The 18,142-nt window shown below is 43.0% G+C and overlaps 1 protein-coding gene across 5 annotated transcripts in view; it reads right to left on the bottom strand.

Moving 5' to 3' along the window:
- Positions 1 to 16,561, bottom strand: part of PACSIN2 (protein kinase C and casein kinase substrate in neurons 2) — a 55,031-nt gene extending 38,470 nt beyond the window's left edge. For 2 of the 5 annotated variants that reach the window (XM_083503449.1, XM_083503451.1), the window contains exon 1: positions 16,411 to 16,550. The gene's annotated coding sequence lies outside the window, so the exon portion shown is untranslated. Of the gene's footprint in view, positions 1 to 2,595; positions 2,680 to 16,410 lie in introns of those variants that run through there. The other 3 variants (XM_083503450.1, XM_083503453.1, XM_083503452.1) reach the window with 2 other exon arrangements.
- Positions 16,562 to 18,142: the final 1,581 nt, after the last annotated feature.

Genomic DNA, 18,142 nt, shown 5'->3' with positions numbered 1-18,142 from the left:
TCCGGCCCACCACATGGTCTGAGGGACGGTGGACCGGCCCACAGCTGAAAAAGGTTGCTGACCCTGATACAGAGCTTCCTTCTGAAGGAAATATGAGCAGCAACCTCCTTGGTGTCTTCTAAATGGGTTTTAAAAACACTTTCTGTTTGAGGTATCGTGGGATGATAAACTGGAGAGGCTGTTTTCAGTCTCTGTGTTGGAGTGGCCAGCTGAAATATACTGAAATGAAACAGAAGGGGTCCTGTTCATGCAAAGACTTCGACTTGTGCAAGGGAAACCTCTGTCCCTTTCCTGCCCCACATACCTCCCAGTGTGCCCCCAAGGGGCTCTAGAGGGCTGTGGGAGCCCCTAAAACAGAGGACCTTCTTGGTAGTGGTGCCCACCCTATAGAGCACCCTCCCATCAGATGTCAAAGAGATAAACAATTCTACACCTTTCCAAACACATTTGAAGGCTGTCCTGTATCAGGACGTTTTTCATGTTTGATGTTATAAGTAATTGTTGATGTTATGATGATGATTCCACTTTCAAAGCCCATGCATACTGTAATGTGTATGGGTTGCTCGTGCGTAAGTTGCCACCTCTCCAGGCTTTGTTGCCTTGCTAAACCTTTCAGTCTGGGCAGCCCTTAAACCTTTCAGTCTGGGCAGCCCTTCACTTTGTGGCTGCCTCAGTCGCTAACAGAATCCGTCAGTGGGCGTTTCTTAAATCTTTTCCAACATAAAAGTTGCTTGACACCCAGTCTCCTCCTACTCTCTCCTGCGCGGAAGTCTTCTGCGCAGGGTGGGCGTGGGTAGCGGAGGACCCGTGCTCTCCCCGCTGGTGTCCGGTGAAGAGTCCTGGAGCCCTCTCACCGATTCCCCCATCAGCCCCTCTATATCCCTGGTGTTGCGCTGATTTGCTTCCCCATCTGCGGAGCTGCCTCTCTCCCTGCTGGGCCCTTCTCCAGCATCATTTGAGAGCCTTCCCTCTGCCTCTAGCTCCAATGTCAGTTCCCTGACACATACTACAGACAGTTGCAGTACAGTATAGGCAGATTGCACACTCACTGAACAAAAAGGTGTTCATTCAGACAAAATAATGCCTACCAAACTCTCATCATCCCTCAGAATTTTTTTAAGTGATATCTTTTATTATGACTTATTTGTATTGGATCGGATTGCTGTATATTTTGATGTTTCTTCAGCTTGTAAACCGCCTTTAGTATAGCAAAATGGAAATGCGGTATACAAATTAAAAGTAAAGTGAAAATGAAAAGTGAAAAGTGAAATTGGCCATGCTGCCTGGGACTGATAGGAGTTATAGTCCAACAACAACTGAAGGATACTACTTCGTCTCCCCTGGTTTAAACAGATAGGCAAACTCAAACTCCTTCACACACTTTGCCTTGCTAAATATAACAGAGAAGGGGGAGAAACTTGTCTGCAGCTTGCAGGGGAAGCTACACATCTGCCCAAGTGCCATAAGAATGACATTTTGACCTCACTAGTGAGCCACAAATGTTGGTGGGGTTAAGCTACTTGCAACCAAAAACATCACTCCAACTGAACAATTCTGACTTGTCCATAGATTGAAAGGGAATTCAGCCAAACAAATACTTTATTTAGCAACAAACAGTACCAGCCATGAATGGACACTAAAATCTCAGATGTTCCTCTACAACATCTTCCACCTTCATAATAGACAATTTGCAGAATCACATACAGTAATGGATAATAACACTACTTTTCCATCTATTCAGCAATATCCCTTGCTTCCCAATTTAATGCAATACTGAAACTCATATATACTTTTGGTAACCTTAAGAAGCCCTTTCCAAATGTTAACTTTTAATTTCATTAAAATTTGTTCAATGCCTCCCCCCCACCCCACCCCCCAAAATCCATACCAGCTTAACAAAACCAAATCCACAAAAAACACTAAGCTATCAACAGAAGATACCAGCATCATAAATTTCAAAAAAATAAACACCTACTTAGCTGGTCCAGATAACTAGGTATTAAAGTTTTGAAGAGTTTACAAATCTTTACAAAACTTCTTTGTTCCTCAATTCCTATTACTACGTTTTTCTTTTAATAGTGGCAAGTCAGAATATCACTTGAATTTCTAAAGTGAAGGAAAGAAAACATTTTGAAATAATTGTGACTCACTATGTATGTTGCTCTGAGTAACTAGGAAACCTTAAGTAACTTGACATTATACAGCAGTTCTATCTTTGATGGGGACAGAACTATTCTGGAAAAGCCTAGGCTACCTTAGCTGGATAAAAAAATGCCCCTTATGCCAGACATGATATGGCTAACAACAAATTAAGAAAGAAACACAGGCCATGAAACGGTAACACCAGAGAAAGGCAATACATGAATGCCTAACTTTATATCCCATTAAAAACTTTATATCCCATTAAAAACAAATATAATGTAACTGCAATTAAGTAAATCCACAAATAACTAATCCCTGACCTCCGAAAGTGCTTGCAGTCACGCCAACACTAATTCATATTTAGCATTTGATCTATTATCCTATAGGTGAGGTTTCTTTTAGGCCAATAATTTTAAACTAAGTTTGCAATACCATCTATCTTCTTACAAATACCTTAAGCATTCCACATTCTTCCCAATTTCACATGCTTGCATAATCATGTAGATCTGTGAACCCTGTGCCTGTCTTCTCCTAACAGAACTGTAATACCTGCAGTGTTCTGCAAACAGAATTCTCACGGCACATTTCATCATTTCCTGTTGGCAGCTAAACTCCTTGTAGCTCAAGATAAGGTCATTCTTTCAGACTGCGGATCTCTTCCCCTACCAGCCAAAAGCTTGTTTGTTTGTTTGTTTGTTTGTTTGTTTTTTACTGCTTATATACTGCAGTTTCTGCACTAACCTGCCTCTCCCAAGAAATTGAAAATATCTGAAACTAAGAAACAAAAAATATAATCGGTTGGACAAAGAATTACTCAGAAGATCTCATGTTATACCTATTATGTGCACATATACGGAAAGGAATGGTGCCTAATTTTTATTTCATTTCCCAGCCACTACCTCCTAGGCAACTCACAAACAGTCTAACAACAGCTAGTCTGACAAATTATAAATCCAATTTTCAGCCAAGATAAGACAAGGTGATGAGATACCTCCTTATCCCCTGGATTTTAATGAATTCTATATTTCCACATAGAATGGTTAATCTTTTAAAAATATATTATGATCAACAGCACCAATTAACACTATTTTTCTTGTTCAGACGCACATACGAAGACTAACAATGAAGGAGTTTCTTTTACGTCACCTTCTTTATAATTACATACTTTGATGAAGATCACAAGATAGCGCCTTTAAAAAAAACAAAGTCTGCAGGAGCTCAAGGTTATGCTAACATTATGCAGGCATTTTTTTCCTGCAGCCTGAAGGATTTCAAGCTGCTACTAAATAATACGGAACCCATATATATTCACCAGATACAGTCTATATTCCAGAAAAAAGTTATCCTGCCCACCCCCCAAATACCAAGATTCAGAAACAATGGTGCTAAATTATTCCTTTCTTTTCACTTGCCAACATCCAAGAAACCAACAAAATAATAAAGTGAACAGAAAGATAAATTAAGGAATACAAGGTCAAAGCCGATCAATGAAAACTGATTTGTTGGAGATCAACAAATCAACCAATCATGACATGGTCAGGAACATAAAACGAACTTGGAGCCTGAAAAAATGAGTCAGCAGCATCAAAGAAGTGCTTCTTAGGAGGGTATTCACTTAGTGGGACAGTACCAGCAAAGAAGCCTAAGCCCTAAACACCTGCCTACACCCCCCCTCCACAGAATGGGATGATCTTAATGAATGGACAGATTTACATGGGATATCCAGTACTGTTAATCTATCAGATATTCATGAACAGCAACCCCAAGTGCACCAAAAAAGGGAAGTTTTAAAGCCCCAGTGAAAACTGCAATACCATACTAGCCAAGCAAAGGAAAATCACAGAGTGCCTTATGGTGGTTTATTTAAAAATACAGTAACTGGGCCAAGTGGTGCCAAAGAAGGATAGAACTTTTTTATGTATGCAACAACAGCAGCAAGAATACTGATTGCAAAGTATTGGAAGACACAGGATTTACCCACACTGGAAGAATGGCAGATGAAAGTGATGGACTACATGGAATTGGCAGAAATGACCGGCAGAATCCGTGACCAGGGAGAAGAGTCGGTGGAAGAAGACTGGAAGAAATTTAAAGACTATTTGCAGAAATACTGTAAAATTAAGGAATGTTAAAATGATGTCGGATGGAAACTAAGTGGTATTGGTAAAAAGATTATCAAGAATATGTAAATATGGATTGACAATGGTTATAAACCCATGGTTATGATAGGTTAAGATACTGAGTAAAGATAAATGACAGAGGGTAAGGATTTGCTGAATTAAATATCTGAACTGGAATACAAAAAGGGAGGTGTGAGGAGGTCAGGAAACTAGTAAATGAAGTATAAGATACGAAATTATTGATCTTTTTCTTTTCTTTTTTTCTTTTTGTTAACTGTTTTCTATTTTGTATTTTTCATGTGTTCTGTTTTTGTACTTTTGTAGTTTTTTTTCTTTTTTAAGGTTATTTTTTGTTCTTATTTGTTAAGTCTAAACTTTGAAACTTTTTAATGTTTGTAAAATCTCAATAAATATTATTTTTAAAAAAATACAGTAACTGGAATGCCACAATATGTTCAGTTTTACTAATACATTGGGGATGCAGAATTTTGTTTTCAAGTGAGACAGTGCTCTGAAATCTGACTGAGTGGGCGAAAAACCTGATCAAAAAGAGAGCTGAATCCCCTTTGCACCCCCTGCTTGCACACAGACACTTTTCTCTTAGATGAGTTTACCACAGAGCTGGCTGAAATTTGAAGTGTCCAGAGTGGAAACTACACACTATTTTAAAAAGTTCTGAAAATGCTTTTTTAAAAAATGTGTTTTTAAAAATACATTGAATTTTCGCCATCTAGTGTCACATTGTATACTGCACTTAAAAACACCTAAAACGTTTTATTTCCAGATGTATAGCTGAGTCCCAGGAAGACAATCTGCAGAGAGGTTAGCATCCCTCACCATTATCAGCTTTTGCTCTTAAAAAAATAAATCCATCCATCTTTATGTACAAGGTGGTGGACACTCATTTCTTGGAGGTTTCGAAGCAGAGGCTGGATGGCAATCTGTCATGGATGATCTAGTTGACATTCCTGGATTGCAGGGGGGTGGGCTGGGTGAGACTCGGGGTCCCTTCCAACTCTACAATGCCATGATTCTAAAAAGGTTTGCTGCCATCACATTTAAGCCTCAGATTTGAAGCAATTACAGTGGTGCCCCGCAAGACGAATGCCTCACAAGACGAAAAACTCGCTAGACGAAAGAGTTTTCCGTTTTGGAGGTGCTTCGCAAAACAAATTTCCTATGGGCTTGCTTCGCAGGACGACAATGTCTTGCGAGTTCCTGCTGGGTTTTTTTCCTGCCCCCCTTTTTCTAAGCCGCTAAACCGCTTATCAGCTGATCCGATCAGCAGATAAGCTGCTAAAAGCCGCTAAAAGCGCTAATCCGCTAATCCGTCAATGGGCTTGCTTCGCAAGACGAAAAAACCGCTAGTCGAAGAGAATCACAGAACGGATTCTTTTCGTCTTGCAAGGCACCACTGTACTGACAGCATAACTAGGTCAGTCATTCTGGCCATACTCAAAATCTGAAAGAACACAGAAATTAGGGCAAGAACCATTAGTATTCAACACCTACAAGACTGTGATTTCATTGATAATACAGTGGTACCTCGGGTTAAGTACTTAATTCGTTCTGGAGGTCCGTTCTTAACCTGAAACTGTTCTTAACCTGAAGCACCACTTTAGCTAATGGGGCCTCCTGCTGCTGCTGCTGCGCCGCCGGAGCACAATTTCTGTTCTCATCCTGAAGCAAAGTTCTTAACTTTGAGGTAATATTTCTGGGTTAGCGGAGTCTGTAACCTGAAGCGTATGTAACCTGAAGCACATGTAACCTGAGGTACCACTGTACCAATATCTGCATTTTCACTCACCCACACACAGCCAGTGGAAGTTTGGGAAAACTTTCTCCCTCTGGAAAACTGGGAACTTCTAACTCTTCCCTGACACTAATGTCATAAATCAACAGAGACTTGATTTTACATGTTTGGCTTCTTCGGAGATCAAACTATTCATGTTGCGTATTAAATACTTCAAAAGACTTTTCCAGTAGCCCAAAGTAGCTAAAATGAAAAATTATTCATTGAAGTGTGTTTGTAACCACTTCTGATGTGTAAGTAACCAGTGTTTAAAGAACAAATTCTCCCCAACTTAACAAATGTGTGGCACAGTGTGGAAAGGATTATGAAATGTTTTCCTGGTGACCTTTATAAACTTCTTATTGTATGTCTTCTTGTTGTTGTTTAGTCATTTAGTCGTGTCCGACTCTTCGTCACACCATGGACCAGAGCACACCAGGCACTCCAGGCACGCCAGGCATTGTATGCCCAGCCACTTGCTATTCTACAGATGGTCTCTATTAATTTACGGTATACAGTGGTGCCCCGCAAGACAAATGCCTCGCAAGACGGAAAACTCGCTAGACGAAAGAGTTTTCCGTTTTGGAGGTGCTTCGCAAAATGAATTTCCTATGGGCTTGCTTCGCAAGACGACAATGTCTTGCGAGTTCCTGCGGTTTTTTTTCCTCCCCCCCTTTTTCTAAGCCGCTAAGCCGCTTATCAGCTGATCCGATCAGCCGCTAAAAGCCGCTAATAGCGCTAATCTGCTAATCCGTCAATGGGCTTGCTTCGCAAGACGAAAAAACCGCTAGACGAAGAGAATCACAGAACGGATTCTTTTCGTCTTGCGAGGCACCACTGTACTTCTAATGCACACTGAGAACTTGATCAATGCTCTAAATAAATTTAAATGTTAATATTTATGCCAATGTGCCTTATATTTTTGGTATAATCTTTTCCCCAAGGTGGGGAGGAGAGCAGTGAAGCTAATAGAAGAGAACAACAGGGAGGGACCGGCTGTTCCCAGGAAAGGCAAGGGCTAAATTCTAGCTCAGATTGGGAGAAGGGGAGATACAAGCTCTAGCCAGGAGGGTAGAAAAAATAGCGGGAAAGCGAAAGGAACAATGGCGCCTTCGCCATTTTAAGAGTGGCTGGTCACAGAGAAGCAGAGCTCAGAAGGTATCTGAAATAAGGGACTCTGAGGAAGAATAGTTAAAGATAAGAACCGTTTACAAGATGGTTTGTTAATACGCAATAAAAAGTTATAAAAGAACAAGAAGCGTTTGTGTGGTGATCTGAAGAGGACAACGACCAGCCCTGACAATTAGGAATTTTCCTAATTCAACTCCCCCCCCCCTTGAAAAAGCCATCTCTCCTTTTGGCAAAGGCTTCAAGCAGCACAAGAGAACAGCATCCCTCCACCGTTGTATGTCCACAGCGTCTGCATGTAAGAGGTTCCACTTATCTATCCTGGCTAATAGACTGATCCTGCCTTAATAAGACAGCACCTTTATTATTTTATTTTATACTGTACCATCTGTGTACACAGCATTTTACAACAAACAGGTATGACAGGTTCCTAATGCCCCTCACCCTGAGGAGATGCCAACCATCTATAGACCCCAATATTCAGGCTAAGGTGGTCTCCCTCAACCCCCCCCCCCAGGGCTCATTCCTAACCATCTTACTCTAACAGGAAGAGATGCCTAGTTTTCAAAAATGATTTCCCCCTGTACTTTGTCTGAATTAGTTTATTACATAATCAGTCAATTCAGGATTCTTGTTTAATATTTCTGTGTATACACAGGGCAACAGAGGAAGGGGAGAAATGGAGGCCCATGTAGGTAGGGGAAGAATATGTGATTATTTCAATTACTCGTTCTTTGGCTTAGCTACAGAAAGATACAGTGGTGCCCCGCAAGATGAATGCGTCGCAAGACGGAAAACCCGCTAGACAAAAGGGTTTTCCGTTTTTGAGCTGCTTCGCAAGACAAATTTCCCTATGGGCTTGCTTCGCAAGACGAAAACGTCTTGGGAGTGTTCCGATTTTTTTTCGCTTTCTCCTTCCCCTTTTTCTAAGCCACGAAGCCGCTAATAGCCTTTTAGCAGCTAAGCTGCTAAGCCTTTAATAGCCGCTAATCCGCTAAACCGCTAATAGCACTAATCCGCTAAGCCGCTAATAGGGTTGCTTCGCAAGACGAAAAAACCGCTAGACGAAGAGACTCGCGGAACGGATTATTTTCGTCTTGCGAGGCACCACTGTACAGAGTCAACTAAGTAGTTACACTAACGGGAGCCAGTCCAGTAAGTCCTGCTAGCACAATGGGGCTCTCCTTCCGTGGTAGTTTTTCAGCAGAGTTTGGATGGCCTCTGCCAAGTATGGTCTAGTTGAGATTCCTACATCACAAGGGGTCAGACTAGATGACTCTCCGGGACCCTTCCAACTCTACCATTCTATGATAACCAGAATGGTGAGGGGAGCTGGGAGCATACAGATACATAGGAGGAAGGCCGTTCCATCAGGCAAGCAGAAAGGCTGCACTGACAGGTCAAATCTCATTAGTGCTACTTTGAATTCCACAGTCTATACCCTATCTAAGCTAGAAAGGCATCCCAATATATTGTGGGATTGTATTCAATGCAAGAACACAGCTCTTTAATATAAACTGTTCACAGTACTACAGTGGAGCCTCGCAAGACGAAAAGAATCCGTTCTGTGATTCTCTTTGTCTAGTGGTTTTTTCGTCTTGCGAAGCAAGCCCATTGACGGATTAACGCTATTAGCAGCTTTTAGCGGCTTATCAGCTGATCGGATCAGCTGATAAGCGGCTTAGCGGCTTAGAAAAAGGGGGGGAAGGGGAAAAAACCAGCAGGAACTCGCAAGACATTGTTGTCTTGCGAAGCAAGCCCATAGGAAATTCGTTTTGCGAAGCACCTCCAAAACGGAAAACTCTTTCGTCTAGCGAGTTTTCCGTCTTGCGAGGCATTCGTCTTGCGGGGCACCACTGTAATTCCTCTGCTGATACCCTAAACCAGAGTCTGCACAGCTCGCAGATACTACCATTACCTATCCAGGTAACCAGGTGCCTAAAGTGGAACAGCACCTTCTGCAAAGTAGAACACCAGATAGCAATTAGCTTTCACATGCAACAAGTTCAGTTATTCTTCTTTATCTCTCTCTTGCGCTAGAAATCTCTGCTCTTACAGGCATTCATCTTAATGTTTGGGGCTTTGGTTATTTCATTCTACGAGGTAGTTCTGCAAGTCTGAGATAAGGGAAGCAGGTTTTTCATCTGCCCTAAAACCTACCAAAGGGGATAAGAATATGTGGCATGCAGCCTAACAGGAAGCAGAGCTTAATTTTCCCAACATATTCTTTCCACACTATTTTGTGAAGAAATTCTGAGGGCAAAACTATTTAGAAGCAGCCTGTAACATGAGCTTACTGCTATTTCATGGGTCAGAGTATGAGTGATGCGCTAGAGGCTTTATTTTAAAACAAGAACTGTATTCTTGGGAATATACAAGACGAATCGACCATTATAACTTAAATATAGCCCTGTCCAGAATTATTTGCAGTAGAGTACGGTGGGTTTCATGTTTAAGTATTGCCACCTTCTTTGCTCCAAATTACAGAAAGTTTTATGAAGACTTTGAGCAGATCCCTGAATAATTTCGTTTCATACTTCCTCTACTGTGGCCCATCAATTACCATTTTAATTCACATTTTTTCATTTAAGTGGTAGAAGAAATATGTGTGAACTGCTAATAGTGATCTCAATTATCTGCTTGCTGGTGATTATATAGTCAAAAATGCTCCTTCCATTCACAAGAGGGAAGTTTAAGCAAGCTAAGAGAAACCCTGAGTTTTGCAGAAGTGCACAAAACCTTTAAAATAAAAGACTAAGGATGGCATACAAACCGGCATGATGTCCTGAGAGCCCGTGTGGTGTAGTGGTTAGAGTTCTGGGAGACTAGAGTCCATAGTCCCACACAGCTGACTGAGTGGCCTTGGGCCACTTACTGCCTCTCAGCAGTTCCTACTTCACAGGGTTGTTGCGAAGATGAAATGTGAGAGTGGGAGAAACTGCGTGTGCCACGTTAAGCACCTTGGAGGGAAAGTGAAATATAAATGTAATTAAAAAATGGCAAAGGTTTCAGTCTGCCCATGAAATGAGCAGTATTCACCTAACAGTATTTCCCATTTCTTTTTTTCTCCTTGAGAGTTGGGGACTCTGCAAAGCAAATTTCGGGGAACCTGGGGTGGGGGAGAGGAAATTCTGTCTTACCTGCTCACATGTGGAATCATGGATATTGCCCTTAAGGGGCTACCAACCCAAAACAGTTCATTGGGCACTAAGCACAGAATGCTGATGGAGAAAAATAAAACAGAGGATGGGGAATAGAACGGTATGGTTGGAACATTGAACCAAACCACACTGCACTGCAGATACCACTTGTTTTTCCAGATTAAATATAAATGTCATATTAATGCCAAAAAAACCCATACCTTTATACTTCTGCCTTCATCTTATTCCCTGCTTACTTTCCACTTTAGAAAGTTTGCGTAGTATAATGTGTTTTTATGTTGGCCACTAGTAACATCCGTGTTTTCTCCAGGTATTTCAAAAACTAGATTGTTTAAATTAAGCTTAATTTGCATACTAGCTATGCAATAACCATTAAGTCAAATAAATAACTGATAGCATTAAGGCTAGGTAGTAAATCAGGTAAATGCCACAGTTAAACCACACGCAATGTAATTTGTGCCGCTTTTGAGTAAGAAGGCATACGATCATTCCACTGTTTCAATCCATAATTCTTTCCCGACATGTTACCAGGTTGTATGTCTTTTCTGAAGAAAAGCATGCAATGCACTGCTATCTCAAAATAGAAAGTACTACGGAAATGTAGCTCTTGATGCTGATTATTGTGGTTTCTATGGGAATACAACACTTGTCACAGTTCCGATATAGTGATGAAATTAAGTTCCTTGGTTGATTAACCTTTAAAGACATGGACTTTGTGTCATTATCAAGGCTCATGATCCACTAACCTGTATTTCCAGTTGAACCACAAACTATACAGTACTTCCACAGGGATTAATATATTTCCCTAGACATTTTTTCAGATGACAAACTTGTACCTTGCCTAATGCTCCCCAAATAAACTACTGGGATAATCGATTTTATACAAACTTTAGTAGTGCTTTAAAATTCATTAGACTTTGTCTGCTTTTTCTTTTGAGGGGTACACCAAAACCTTTTTTCATAAAATGTTTGCCTTAAGCTAACTTGCAAGAGGCATAAGCAATATGAATTCACTCAGACTATTACCCCAAATATATGCTGATTTTCAGACAAAAGGAATCAAAAGCAGTGATTTTCATATTACATGCGGAAGACGATGCAAAAAATCAGTCTAAATCACAATTGAAGTGACCCAAAGAAAGCCTTCCTAAACTAGAGTATTAAAGAGTGCTGTCATTATGAATGTCAACTACATATATCGGTCTCCTTTGGATTCTCACATTGCTTCACGGAGCTCAAGATGGTAGACATGGAGCTATTCCACTTTATCCTCTACCACACTGTAAGGTACATTGGATACGCCATTGTCTCTGAGCCTAAAGCCACCTAGTGAGCTTCATGGCTGAATTTTTACCTTCTACCTATTGCCCTGCTTCTCAGCAATGCTTCCCCTCTAGGGAAGTACAACCCAGAGTTATCAAAAAATGGAAACCTTTTCTATCTTGAGAATTTTATCAGGAAATTCTTAGAACCCAGGGTTGAATCTCACTCAAGAGCTCTGTTACTTGTCTACCTTTGGTCATTCTTCCATACATGAACTGGAATTGCCTTAAAGTGTCTCAATATATATATAGCATGTGCAAGGGAAAAACCCAATTCATAAGCAGCTAAAACATCCTAAGAGACCTTGGAGAGTCTTGCTTTTCCCCCTAGACTGAAGTTACACCCAACTTAAGGTCTATTTAGCAAACAACATTTCTTACCTTCTCAAATGCTTGTATAGCCTACCACCCTACCCTGCCAAGCCAAGTCAGCACAACTAATTACAGGTCACATACATGAAATCAACCAAATGCCTCTAAAGCAAATGTTTGTCTAAGTAAGAAAGAGTCATGCTTTTATAATATGCAATCTGAACATAGTGCAAGGAGCAGGCAGTTCCACAACTCTAAACTCACACAGCAACTCCAGTTTATGCTGTCAATACACAAAACAAGTTTCACTTTAAAATACATAATCGAAAGCCAAGTACCACCAAACTTAAATGGTTATTAATATATTTGCATGAAAGTCCTACAGTACCTCATAGTTTCAAGCTATGCTTAGACTGAAGGCCTGTTCAGACACAGGAGAACCCTAACTAACATCTCAGTAGCCTTTAGGCAAATGTGGCAGTCTTCACTGCACTGTACAAGAATCAGATTTTAAAAAAAATGTTTAATTGTTACTAAAGCAGTTTCAAAGCATACACAGTTTTATCTTGCCACAATAATTTTTTAAATTCAGATGACACATTCAGACAGCATACATATTCCACAGTGTTATAAATTGGGATAGGAAAGCTGATTGCCACATGGCTCCTGAGTTACGGGCACAAAAACAGAATGGCTAGTCACCATTTTTCTCCCCAATGCAGAGCAGCATTTTCTGTTATTTTTGAGAGAGAGAATATATTTGGTTCTTTTTGCAATTTGTGGTCATAGAATCATAGAATCATAGAGTTGGAAGAGACCACAAGGGCCATCGAGTCCAACCCCCTGCCAAGCAGGAAACACCATCAGAACACTCCTGACATATGGTTGTCAAGCCTCTGCTTAAAGACCTCCAAAAAAGGAGACTCCACCACACTCCTTGGCAGCAAATTCCACTGTCGAACAGCTCTTACTGTCAGGAAGTTCTTCCTAAGGTTTAGGTGGAATCTTCTTTCTTGTAGTTTGGATCCATTGCTCCGTGTCCGCTTCTCTGGAGCAGCAGAAAAAAACCTTTCTCCCTCCTCTATGTGACATCCTTTTATATATTTGAGCATATATGGTATTTAGAGGGTTGTGACCAGCCATAGCAAAACAGGTCATAAAGAGAACACGTTGGGACTTAAGTTTAGGCACGCAGAGGACAGCAACACCCAGTGAACTTCATGGCTGAGTGGGGATTCGAACCAGGGTCTCCCAAGTCCTAGTCCTACAGGCACTCTAACCAAGACACCACACTGGCTCTCACTGGGGTGAACCATTTTCTTTCAGTTTGCCAAGTCACAGCAAAACAGCTAGACCTCCCCTGCTGCGCCCCACCTCTGCAAGAGAGAAGCAATCCATTTGTTTGCAAACCACAAAGTGTCTGTCCCCTCACAACTGCTTCTTCACAGCTTATTTAGCATATCAAAAAGCTTCCTGGGGAGCAAACAGAAAGGGAACACTAGCCAGAGATCTCAAGATCTCCTTTGCTAGGTGGAATGAGTCACAGAAAACCGGCTGGCGACCATTTAATTTCGAACGCTGATTCCACAGTATAGTAAAATTGGGTAGTCATGCAACAGCAAAGAATCAAACCATTCAGTGTTGTCCTGGCCTATCAGTTAATTCCTTCTCCTCCAACCAAGACTATGTTAACAATGGAAGTTAGGAGCTCATTTTGCACTTCAACTGAATTTAAACTCAGTAACAACTGACACTTGTGAAACAGCCTGCAAGAGTAACCATTTGGCATATTACATAATCTGCACGCACAACAAGTATACACATTTCTGTATGACAAGAGCTCGTTCCCCTTTCGTGGCAACTCCTCCTAACTAGGAAGCTCCCTTTACGACTAAAAGCTGTCTCATTTAGATCAGCACAATACTGTAGCTAGATAATGATATAGACGTTTTTATAGTCTCAAGGGTCAGGCCTGTATTGCAGATGCTATAGCAACAAACACTGTCCATTTGGACATTAGGTCAAGCACCTGTTACAGAAGGCTGCTTATTTTGGTTTAATGTGTTGTCTGAATTAATAAGCCAGTGTTTGTGATTAGCAGAAAAGCCAGAAAGATTGCAAAGTATGACAGTATCTCTTGGAAGATATATATCTTATCAAGAAGATCAGGGAAGATCCAGGTATTTATTGCAGTCCCCCATATTCACTGCTCTGAAAACTTCAGCTATGTTATGCAGTTTCCTAAGATTTCTAAGTTAATTCATAATAAGTAAAAATTAAAAAGTTGGGTTAAAGTTCAAGACTGGGTTTTTGCAACACACATCATTGCAAAGTCATTAATATGGCTTGGGAAAGATGGTGAAGAAAGAAAAGTTTCCTGTCCCCTCCTGACCTCTGAAGTCACCTACACCCCCTGAAAATCATCTCTGGATGGGGGAGTCCTCATGGGGGGGAAAATAAAATAGGAGGAGTTTAAGACATCATGGTGGAGGGAGATCAGCCAGATCGTGGATCCTAAAGCAAGTTAACTTAAAGAAATCCACAAAAGTGTTTTCTACCCCTCCACTCCCCTGCACACCATCTCACATGGTTCTGGAACCCCCTTCTGATTCTCTGGACAGACTATTTGGGACACAGGTGGCTTCATGAGGAAGAGGATATCGGAAACTGTCCTTCCACAAACCTCTCTAAATTAGTTTACGTTAAGATGAAAGCAGTGATGTATGGAAATGAGAGCTGGACCATAAAGAAGGCTGACCACCGAAGAATTGATGCTTTTGAATTATGGTGCTGGAGGAGATTCTTGAGAGTCCCATGGACTGCAAGAAGATCAAACCTATCCATTCTGAAGGAAATCAGCCCTGAGTGCTCACTGGAAGGACAGATCCTGAAGCTGAGGCTCCAAGACTTTGGCCACCTCAGGAGAAGAGAAGACTCCCTGGAAAAGACCCTGATGTTGGGAAAGATGGAGGGCACAAGGAGACGGGGACAACAGAGGACGAGATGGTTGGACAGCGTTCTCAAAGCTACCAACATGAGTCTGACCAAACTGCGGGAGGCAGTGGAAGACAGGAGTGCCTGGCGTGCTCTGGTCCAGAGGGTCACGAAGAGTCGGACACGACTAAACAACTAAACAACAACAACAACAACAGGATGAAAGCCTCTATACAGAAAGTCCAGCACCACACAATTATCATACCGCTTTTCACAAGATCTGAAATGGAAACAAGTATTAAGTACTTAGAACATAAATAAAAATATTAAATGTCATGACCTAGGTTTTTACTTCCAGAGATAATTCCCACTATAAAATATAAGACTGTGGTTTTCTTTTTGGGGGGGGTGTATTTTATGCTGGAAATAAAATAAAAAGAATTTGAAAAAAATATATATAAGACTTAAATCTACTGATTACAGGAACACGCTAAACTAACGTAGGTTGTAACAGGTAACTTATTCAAGTATAACTTATTCAACTAAGGCTTCTCTTACACGACAAGGGCCAGGATCTTGAGAATGCTGAGAAACTAGATTTCATTTTAATGGGAGCAAATTGGCTTCACAAAAGGGCCTCAAGGGTACACTAGGCCAGTTTGCAGCAAATAGCTCCAGGCTAGAAAATTTAAAGCGCAAGAGCTAGGAAATGTAGCATATTTAATGAACAACTTTGATCCCAAAAACCTTCAAAAGACATATAGCAAAGTTCATAGAGAGAGAGAGACAGACAGAGAGAATATTGAGACTACACTCAACAACTCAACCTTGCATTTCTGTATTGAAGTAAAGCTTTTTGGATAGTGGCAGCCTTTATAGTATTCCTAAGAAATCTATGCCAAGCTCATTCTACTAAGTAGACTCTTAGAAAAGTTAGTAGAGACTAATCTCTTCCACCAGGTATCCAAATAAAAAAAATTGTTCTCAGCATTCTTGTTCTCATTTTAAAAACTGAAGTTGTTACTCTGTTTTATAATATTGTATGTAGTTTTACTATAGGAACTGATTTGCGGGCTTCAGGGGACCCAAAAGTAAGGCATACGGTACATTTGAAAGTGAACATTTCATCCTCATGAAGATGGGAGCAAGTCTCAAGTTTCCAACATCCATGTTTCCCAAATCAATGAACTGTCTGGGGGACTTAAGGAAAGTGCATTAAGGCAATCAGATGGGTGGGAACATTTCTCAGCTCTTCAGTTTGTTTTGTTGCAGCTCCTGAAAGGCATTCTCAATTAGGGGTGGGGGCAATTCTGGAAGAATTAAGCAAAATATATGGCCAAGGTTAGAATTACATTAGCCAGCCTCTGATTTCAACCCGAAGCAGCGGCCACCAGAAAAGCTGGAGAAATGAATCCAAGTGGAGCAGACAAGCACCTCCCCCCTCAGGACACGAGCCGAGGAAAGACAGAGCCGAACACATGTCTGGATTCAAAGCTCACCTTTCCGTCTCCGGGGAGCCTTAGGCCAGCTGCCCTCCGTCCTGCCCTCCGCGCCGCGTCCGCCCTGCACCTCGACGCCCAAGCGAGTCCGCAGCCTCCGCCCCGAAGCGACTCCCTTCTCCCGCCCGCCTCCTCCTCCGCCCGCCCTCCCGCGCTGATTGGCCGGCGCCGCCAGGGCGCCGCCTCCCATTGGCCAGCCCGGCGCCCCGCTTCCCCATGTTCTTCCTCCGTGAGCTGTCCATCAAGGCTGCTGGCTTCCTGACGCAGGCTGAGGGCAGTTCGGGATGGAGCCGCGAGGTGGAAGGAGGCGGGGCTTCACTTCCTCCTCTTCGGAGGAGACCCGAGCCTGGGGGCGGGGCTTAGCAGAGCTTGTCCTGGGACGCGGCGCTGTTCCTATGCGGAGGGACACACGCAGCCGGCGCCTCAGCCTCATGCCCAGCAGCCGCCTCTTGGCCGGCGCCCCGCTCCGGCTGGGGCTGGGCGCAAGGGGCGGCGCCGCTTCGAAGGCCTTCTGGACCCTGGAGACGAGGGAACTGAGGCATGAGGGGGTCCTCTTGGCCTTGGGCTCCAGCTGCTCTTTCTAGTGGCCAGGCGGGGGCTCCGGCCCCTTGGCAGCCTCGGCAGGTGGATTCTGTGGCCCTTGGCTGCTCTGCTCTTCCGGGGCGGGGAGGCCAGGCTGCTCTTGCAGGGACCCCACGTCCTACAGCTGCTTCGCCGCCTCCTCTGGCTCGGGGGGGCAGAGAGCTCTGGTCTTCTTCATTTTGCTCTTCCAGGCCACGAGGGGGGAGGCAGGGCTGCTGGTCAGTGGCGTAGCGTGGGGGGTGCAGGGGGGGCCGGCCGCACCGGGCGCAACATCTGGGGGTTAGGGTTAGGGGGCCCAAATCCACAGGTTAGGGGGCGCAAATTACTTGCCTTGCCCCGGGTGCTGACAACCCACGCTACGCCACGAGGGGGCTGGGTCCCCAGGCCTCAGGAGGGGGACTTCTCCTGGCGTCCCCAGCAGCCTCCACGCTGCCGGGGTCACCAACATGGCTGGGTCCCGCCGCCCTCGGCTGCCAGGCAGAGGCTGCTGGTTCTGCAGCTGGGACTTCAGCTCCCCTCCTGCGGCCGCCTCCTTCTCCAAGCCCCCTAGGGTCTTCCTCTTTTCCCATCTTCAGACTTGGCTGCTTGTCACTCCCGCTTCCTCGCGGTCCGATATGTGATTTTTAAAATAAAATTTAAAAATCAGCTAATGCAACCAAGAGCTGTTGAGCCAAGGCTGGGTCTCAAAGTGAGGTTGGGATTCTGAGCTGATGTCATAGATCGGTCCATTTCCTCTGGGGGGGGGGACCTGTTTCCCTTAGGGTGACCGCTAATCCAAGAGAAAAAGGAGAAAAGAGGAGAAATCTTTTAGTTCTGTAGCAAGAAAGAATGAGTGCCAGGAGTTTTCTTTCCCCTGCCCTCCTCCATTGCAACACCTTTCCTCCTCCTCCTCCTCCTTCCTTCTTCTTAATACAGTGGTACCTTGGGTTACATACGCTTCAGGTTACACACTCCACCTAACCCAGAAATAATACCTCAGGTTAAGAACTTTGCTTCAGGATGAGAACAGAAATCGTGCTCCGGCAGCACAGCGGCAGCAGGAGGCCCCATTAGCTAAAGCGGTGTTTCAGGTTAAGAACAGTTTCAGGGTTATGACAGACGAATTAAGTTCTTTACCTGAGGTACCACTGTATTTTTTATTTAAAGTTTT

The sequence above is a fragment of the Podarcis liolepis genome, assembly GCF_965112155.1.
Source record: "Podarcis liolepis genome assembly, chromosome: 5".
NCBI classification, from domain to species: Eukaryota; Metazoa; Chordata; class Lepidosauria; order Squamata; family Lacertidae; genus Podarcis; species Podarcis liolepis.
Note: the sequence above shows the minus strand (reverse complement) of the source record. Positions and strands in the feature narration are given on the sequence as shown.